The sequence below is a fragment of the Pantherophis guttatus genome, chromosome 2 (genome assembly GCF_059756535.1).
Source record: "Pantherophis guttatus breed Tessera chromosome 2, ASM5975653v1, whole genome shotgun sequence".
In the NCBI taxonomy this organism is placed as follows: domain Eukaryota; kingdom Metazoa; phylum Chordata; class Lepidosauria; order Squamata; family Colubridae; genus Pantherophis; species Pantherophis guttatus.
This window is the reverse complement of record NC_142064.1, coordinates 205335829-205344301: the sequence shown is the minus strand read 5'-3', so window position 1 is coordinate 205344301 and position 8473 is coordinate 205335829.

Below are 8473 nucleotides of genomic sequence, written 5' to 3'. Positions count from 1 at the left end.
GCGACCGGCGGAAGCACAAACGGCGGAAAGGTGGAGCGGAAGTCCGGTCTGGGGCCGTCGGGCGCAGAGGAGCGCGCCGGGAGCCCTGCCGATTGCAAGCTGCCAACCTTAGTTGGCGCTAATAACTCGGGTTCGCTTTTGCGACCTCTTTGGTAGTTTCCGGCGTGAAGGAGTGCGAAAAGAGCCCCGTTCTGTATGGGGCGCTTGGGGCTCTCTGAGCTGGCTTGTTTTCTTGGAGACGTTTCATGACCCATCCCTGGTGATGTTACTTAGTTCGGGTAATGAAACGTCTGCAAGAAAACAAACCAGCTCAGAGAGCACCAAGCGCCCCGCATGTCAATCCTGAGTTACAAATATTCTCCTTTATTGGTCCCATTCTGTGTGGCTGGAGTCGCTGCTGAATTAGCAGATGGAGGGTCGTGTTTCTGGTCTGCCATCTGTCAGGAATTGTGTAGGCAGGGTCTCCTGCTTAGGCGTGTGGGGGGGGACTTGGACTAGATCAGGGGTGGGCAATTGTGGCTCTTTTACAACCTGTGGACTTCAACTCCAAAAAAAGCCAAGCTGTCTCAGGAATTCTGGAACTTGGAAGTCCACAGGTTGTAAAAGAGCCACAATTGCCCACCCCTGGACTAGATGACCTACCAACAAAGTCCCTTCCAACTCTGTTATTCTGTTATTATTCTGCTTCTCTCTGGGTTAGTGGGCAGCAAGACTATCCTGCCTGGCGTGGAGAACGTGGAGACCAATTCTAAGAGCGCTTTTCGTAAACCTTAAGCCTGATGCTACTTGGGCTTTCTTGGCTCTGGGTGTGCAGAATAATATAGGCAACTACTTTTAAAGTGCTGTTTTTTCAAAGTTAGGGTTTATTTTTAGGCTGAATTTGAGGTCGTCATTGTCCTGTCCCCGTCCCCCCCCCCTTTGATTCCTGAAGCTGCTTCATTAGTGGTGGATGGACCTCATAAGTTAATTTTTTAGAAGCCGTTTGCTTTTAAGCCACATGCATGGATATCCCTTTGGTCCCTGTAGATATTTGCAACCTGCAGAATTTGTGATACCATGACAATTCAGGGCTACGTGTATGTACATATTCCAGTCGTCTGGGCTATTGAGATACAACTAATAGGGTTTCAAACAATAGAATCCCTTGATTTGTTCTGATATTTGCTTGTGTATTAATACTGTAGTATAATATGAAAAGGAATCCTAATCTAATAAAATGTAAAATTCAGAAATAAATGCCCCTGCTGTTTACAAGTGATCCAGAATTTAGCAAACAATGCATAATTAAATAGGATAATAAATGGTGAGCTTCAGCATTCAACATATTTTAGAAAAAGTTAGGGGAACCCATATTTTTATGTAAATAATTGAACTACTATAAGTCATGAGCATTCTTCACATTAAATAAACATAGAGAATCTGAAAAGGTTATTCCACGTGATCACTCTCTTCATTATCGGTTTTCATGCATGCATCAAAACTCTTAATTCATAGATTGAATCCTGCCCTGATTATAGACTTTTCTTCCTAAGGTTTTTCCCATAAACGCAGGGTCTGGGGTTTTTTTTGGATCCACCAAGTATTGATTGCCTAACCACTAGATCAAACTGGCTCTAGGACAGACAGATGCGCATACATGCAATTGTTATTCATTTGCTTCTGTGTCATATTGTAGAACAACCCCATACCATTCAAGCATTCTGTTGACTAACCATTCAAATTGAAAAGTTGGAATAGTACTATACACTCCCATTCTTGGAGGGCAATCATCTTTATAGTCATAGAAAGTAGCTGTACAGGAATGCCTCCTATAGTGTAGTCTTTCCTAAATTTTAAAACAAAGTATTCATTTGTAATTCATGATTGAATTCTTTCAATCTCCACTGTATGGAATGAACCAATGAAGAAGCTGACTACGAAAGATTGTTAAAAATTATGTAATATTCTGAAACATTATAAATGATAAGCTTAATAGAAGTAAATGATTAGGAAATTCTGCAGTTTTCATATGCATAGATCCATAATGGATCAGACAAGATGGGCATACAGTAGGTGGTCATAAAACAGACAAAAAGGATGATTCCAAAGATATTTCAGCCACCACAAAACTCTATTTGTTGATGCAGTTCTTGAATTCTGGTGTGTATAGGGTTTTGAATTTTCAAATTAAAACTAGATACAGAAATTATGTTTGGCGAGAATTTCTTATCCAGTCCTACCATAATTATGTAAATCATCCAAGTAGTCTCTTTGCTTGTATTACATTATTTTAGCACTTCCCTGGACATGCGATTTTTCAGAATGTTTCACTTTTAAACAACCTACTGTTGAAAAATCATTAAATAGAATAGAATAGAATAGAATAGAATAGAATAGAATAGAATAGAATAGAATAGAATAGAATAGAATAACAAGAGTTGGAAGGGACCTTGGAGGTCTTCTAGTCCAACCCCCTGCCCAGGCAGGAAACCCTACACCACTTCAGACAAATGGTTATCCAGCATCTTAAAAATTTCCAGTATTGTGGCATTCACAACTTCTGCAGTTGTGATTAAATGTAATACTTAAAAGATATGTGCATAAAGCCTTATATGACCATTTTTGTCGTATAGTTAAAAGCTGACCAATAAACTGATTTTAAAATTAATGGAAGTAAATTTTACAAAAGTGAAGCCAATTTTTGTAGTCATAGCAAATTCTTAAAATAACTTGTACTACCTCTTTTAGTTCATTGGAGTAATTTATTTTCAATTTATATTAATTAATTGTTCCTATATATGCTATTTCTCTCAGTTAAGTGGCCTTCTTCATTACCACTACCCAGTTGCTTTCAGATTAAAGTTGGAACAAAGTTTGACATACTTAAGAGCATGAAAAAAAATGTATATCTTATAAAACATTTTTTCCAAGATAATATAAGAGAAATAGGGAGAAAATGTCTATGATATAATGGGAAACTGAATAGCTTTTCTCTCTTCCCCCACCCTGATGATTTAACAGACAGTCATGTGAAAACATAAGTGCACCCATGTAAAAAAAAATTCCCCCTCTCTTTGGACATATGTGGACACAGCAATATTTAATCTTCAAACTGTATATAAAGATGCATAAAAACATAACTTTGAACATAAAACTATAAAAACTCAACTTTGCAAATATTTATTCAATAAAAAAAGTAAAAAATAAATTTTCTTCTATGGAAAAGGCAAGTACGCTCTTGGCTCTACTACTCTTCCCCCTTTGGCAGAAACAACCTCAAGTAGGCATTTATTATAATAGTCTGCCAATCTCTGACATTGACTGACAGGCATTTTTCCCACTCGTTCATGCAGAATTTTTTCAGCTATAGTTGTTTAAAAGGGTTTCTTGCATGCACAGTCTACAGTATCTCAATGGGATTTATAGCCGGGCCTTTTCTCTGTTCCAGAACCCTCCATCCCCCCCTCCCCAATTCTTGGTGGATTTACTGGAATATTTAGGGTCATCATGTAGCAAGTTTCACTTTTAGTTGAGCTTCAGATTTCTGATAGATGCTCTCACATTCTCATAGACCCTCTAGTACAATGAAGAATTCATATTGAATTCTGTAATAGAGAGCTTCCCAGGCTCTACTGCAGATAATCATAACATTTCCACCACCACATTGTATAGCTGCCATCAGGTTCTTCTGGTGAAACGGGTGTAAAACTCAAGGCCTGTGGGCTGCAACCGGCCATGGGGATGGCCTGGAAATACCAAAGGACCAGCCCTCAGTGCCTTTGCCAGCCAAAACGGTTGCATGCGCTCCCTCCACGGCCCATTTTAGGCCTCCAGGGCCTCCTGCAACACTGCGGCCAAAAATGGCCAAGCAGAGGCCTTGCGGGGCCTCCGTGAGGGCCGTTTTTGGCAAGCAGAGTGTTGCAGGAGGCCATGGAGGGCAAAAATAAGGTGTGGAGTGACCGCGTACGGCCCTACATGCCCTGTTTTGGTTGGTAAAGTGCTGCAGGAGGCTGTTCAGGCCAAAAACAGGGCAGAGGGGGCTGCACACACACGTGGCCCATTTTGGCCAGCAGGATGCTGCAGGAGTCCATCCCGTCTCCCCCTGCTCCCGCCCTGCAGAAAACCACAATACTGATCCAGCCCTCGAAGAAATCCAGTTTGACACCCCTGTGGTGAAATGGTGTCTTTGGTTTTGGTCAAACATGCTGTATTTTGGTACTGTGGCCAAATAATACTATCTTTGCTTCATCTGTCAGAGCACATTATTCCACGAGTCTTGGCCTTTGCCTAGCTATTCCATAAGTAACTATAAGCTCAGCCCAAGAATGACATAGAATAATCCTTGCCAAACTTCAGTTCTTTATTTGCTTGTACCAAATAGACAGAATCTTAATAGACTAAACCTATACTACTCTGACCTTAGCGGATGTAACCTGGGAACTTCAAGGAAGTGGCTGTCCTAGCTCTCTTTTGTTTCTGATCCAGCTCTTGGATATTATCTTTTGTTTTAACCTACTCCTTAGAATGTGTTCCTTCTTTCCTGAGAAACTGCTGTTTCACTGTAGCCCAACCAATATATCCCTCTTCATAAGCACAAGTCCGTCACACTGACTTTTAACTTTGTCCCGTTCTTTCTGGGCAGCAGAGTTTTCCTCCTGGTACACCTTCCATGTAGATCTAATTTGAGCAGCTTCTTTCTAAAAGTTCAGTCATGCACTTTGACATCATTAATGGTGAGAGCTACCTGTAAATTACAGGATATTCTGGGGTTCTTAGATACTTCTTTCAGCATTGTGTGTTCTGGTCTTGCAGAAGGCCTGGTCTGAGCAGATTGGCAGTTGTTTGAAATCTCTACTTGTGGAAGATTTTCCAGGCAATGGAATAATTGATGTTGAATCATTTGACAATCTTTTTAAAGAAATGAGGAGGAACTTTCTGACAGTGAGAACAATCAACCAATGGAACAGCTTGCCTTCGGAAGTTGTGGGAGCTTCATCACTTGAGACTTTCAAGAAAAGATTGGACTGCCATTTGTCAGGAATGGTATAGGGTCTCCTGCTTGAACAGGGGGTTGGATTAGATGACCTATAAGGCAGGGGTGAAATCCAGCAGGTTCTGACAGGTTCTGGAGAACCGGTAGCAGAAATTTTGAGTAGTTCAGAGAATCGACAAATGCCACCTCTGGCTGGCCCCCGAGTGGGGTGGGAAGGGAGATTTTGCAGTATCCTTCCCCTGCCACGCCCACCAAGCCACACCATGCCCACCAAGCCACGCCCACAGAACCAGTAGTAAAAAAAATTGGATTTCACCACTGCTATAAAGTCCCTTCCAATTCTGTTAATCTGTTAAATCCCTTCCCAGATTCATAGGTGTTTATAAACTCACTGGAAGCCTCAAAGAGTTTTCAGTCTAGTCATGGTGATTTCAAACTCTAACAACATAGAGCAAATCCAACTAAACACCTGAGGTTTAAATAAGACTCCCTGATCCTTTGTACTGTTTTTTTAAACACTACACTTGATATGATGCTCCTGATCCTAATTTTAGTTATTTGAGGTTGTGAGAGATAATAAGGGTATACTTACTTTTTCCAAATCTGAAATTTGCATTTTTTTAAATCTAAATTAAACAATGGCCCACACAATGTAAATGGCATGTGACATTTGTTTTATCTTTCCTCTAGCAATAGGATTGAAATGTCTGTTAAAATTTGTTGAAAAATTTGAATGAGGTGGATTTAGGGTGAATTCTTATATTAACTTTGAATGACATCAATATACAGATGACACCCTACTATTTTTTAATTATGTCCTAGCATTATAATTTATTTTTTGAATCAGAGCTGATGATGCATATTGCATTCTCATAATAATCACTTGTACAATTTTGGATTTTACAGGTAATCCTCGGTTATTGACCACAATTGAGACTGGCAACTTGGTTGTTAAGCAAAGCAGTTGCTAGGTAAATCTATAATCTTACTTCAGGTTTGTTTTACAGAACTGTGAAGGTCCTACATGCAAGGTTTGGTCGGAAAGTTACATTTTTATTACTATGTGAAGCAGTAGCTAAACAAGGATTATGTGTGTGTGTGTGTGTGTGTGTGTGTGTGTGTGTGTGTGTGTACAGTTAGAAAACTTACATATATATATGGCAAATTTCTGAAGCACAAGGCATTTTAATATGCCTCTTCTGCAGATTGGTACATTAGCCTATAACTGATTATTTAATTACATCCAGATTTGATTATGTGATAAATACAGGATGCCTTAAAATTAATTTTAAAAGTCAGATGCTTCAGTATACATTTACTATATTCAAAGTATGTTTCTAAGCCTAATTCAAAGTATTTTCTTTAAAAACCAGAATGGTCTAAAATATCTATTAAGTCCTTTCTCTGTGTTCAGAAACTTGGTGCCATCAGGAGTTTGGCAAATGGCTATAGAAGTTAGCCTTTTTTAAGGTTGGCATCTTGGCTTTGGAATGTGAAGTTTGCATAGTACATTATTTAATTGAAAACACATCATTTCGGTCCAGCTCATATTCATCTAGATGTTCATAATATTCAAATATCAATTCAAATTTAAACTGCTGATTTAATAAAAAATATGTAACATGTCCTTAAGTTTATATGTGACTAAGAATGACTGTGTGGAATCTCCATATTCACTGGTGATAGTTTGATATATAAATTATTATGCCATACCTGTGTTACAGGCAACTTGAAGTTTCAGATTATATTCCCATAAGGCTTAAAATGGTCAATGATCAAGGATTCTGAGAATCGAATTCCAAACTATCTGGAAGGCATTAGCCAGGTTATCCCAATCAGAATCTCCCTGGAAGCACCTGCTGAGCAGGTATTCTGATCTAGCAGTTACTGAAAATTCATCCTATTTGTTTTGTCTATTTTATATCTAGAGAAAAGAAAGGACCTTATGTTTGGAACAACTAGTTGGGATGGGATTTGTATTTATTCCTTAGTTTTAATCTTTGGGTATTTTGATAACCCTTTTTGTCATATTCAGGTTATGCATGCTTTGCTTAGAGAAGCAAAATATGTCATATCTGAAGGCCCAACTTTTACCATGAATTTGGCACAAGCATGATTACCAGTAGTTATGCCTAACGGATGGTTTTAGGCACATACAGACAACCCTGAAGTGTTTTCTCTTTTCTTTCAAATGATTTATTGTTAGGACAAGGACTAGGAAACAAGGTATTAGATGTGCAATTTACTGCACTTTAACTCATTCTAGGATCACATTAAACCCAAGCAAATTATTTGTAAGTGAGGCACTATTGCTCAATATACACAATATGCTTTACAAGGCTGAGATGGGTCATGGCAGATAATATCAAAAATTACTGAGATTAAGAGATGCTGGGGAAAGAACGTCATTCAGAGTAGCTGATACTGAGTTAATCTGACCTTGCTGAGAGGTCAGGGAGGAATTTGTCCAAGCAACTTCTGAGAATCGGACATGACTGAGTGGAAGAAAAATAAAAAATGTAAATTACTAACAAAGAGATGTAGGGAAAGGAGATGGATCCCAAATTGATAGTAAGCAAATGGAAATAAAATCAGTTGGTGAAAACCTTGCCAACTTTTATCAAATCAGTATATTTGATAAAATACTGTATACCTGCAATGAAGAATGTTAATGATTAGAAATGTGAATTAAAATAAGGTGTATATTGTATCATCATTTCCTTACCAGTATATCTAGTCCTTTTTGGGATACTGATCTTCTAATAAAGGATGTGAACGATGTGGGAAAGAAGGCAATCCTCTGAATTCAGTGAGGTTTACTCCACAGTAGATATTTTTGTGTACTTCCCTTCCTCCTGAGGGAACTTAAAGGGGTCCATATTTAGGATTCTGGACTAACTCATAAGAAATTAGTGTGTCTTATATGTGGTGTTTGGTTAGTGATTTAAATTTTCAGCATCCTGTGTGAAAAACTTGTGCTTTTCTTGGAACACTATTATTCTGAGATTACAGCATCTCAGGTTGCAGACAGATGAAAACAAGTAATAGTATAATAGAGTACATCATTACAAGTGGCTTAGATAACTTTAAAAAAAACCCCAAACCAGACAAGTTGAGGCCTGTTGGTTCAATATAGTATATCATACTTTTTACCAGGTTCTGAAGGCAAAAAAACAAAAGTTTGCTGCCTTCATGTCCAGCCTGGGATCTTTTGGACCTTGCAAATGCAGATCAATTTTTGATACATCTAGAAAGGCAGCCCTTATTCTTTCCCAATCTAGAAAGTATACCTTCCCCACTACGCCCTACTCCAGCTACCATTCTGCTAACATCTCTAGGGGGGCATAAACATTCAAATAGTGTAAAAAAGTAAAAGTTGATTTTATTCTGTCTACAGAAGTGTGGCTTTCTGGACTAGCTGGATTTTTGTTGTTGGTTGGGCTTAACCAAACGTCCCCATAGAATATATACTGTACTTTTCTCCACCAGATACTAGCAGAG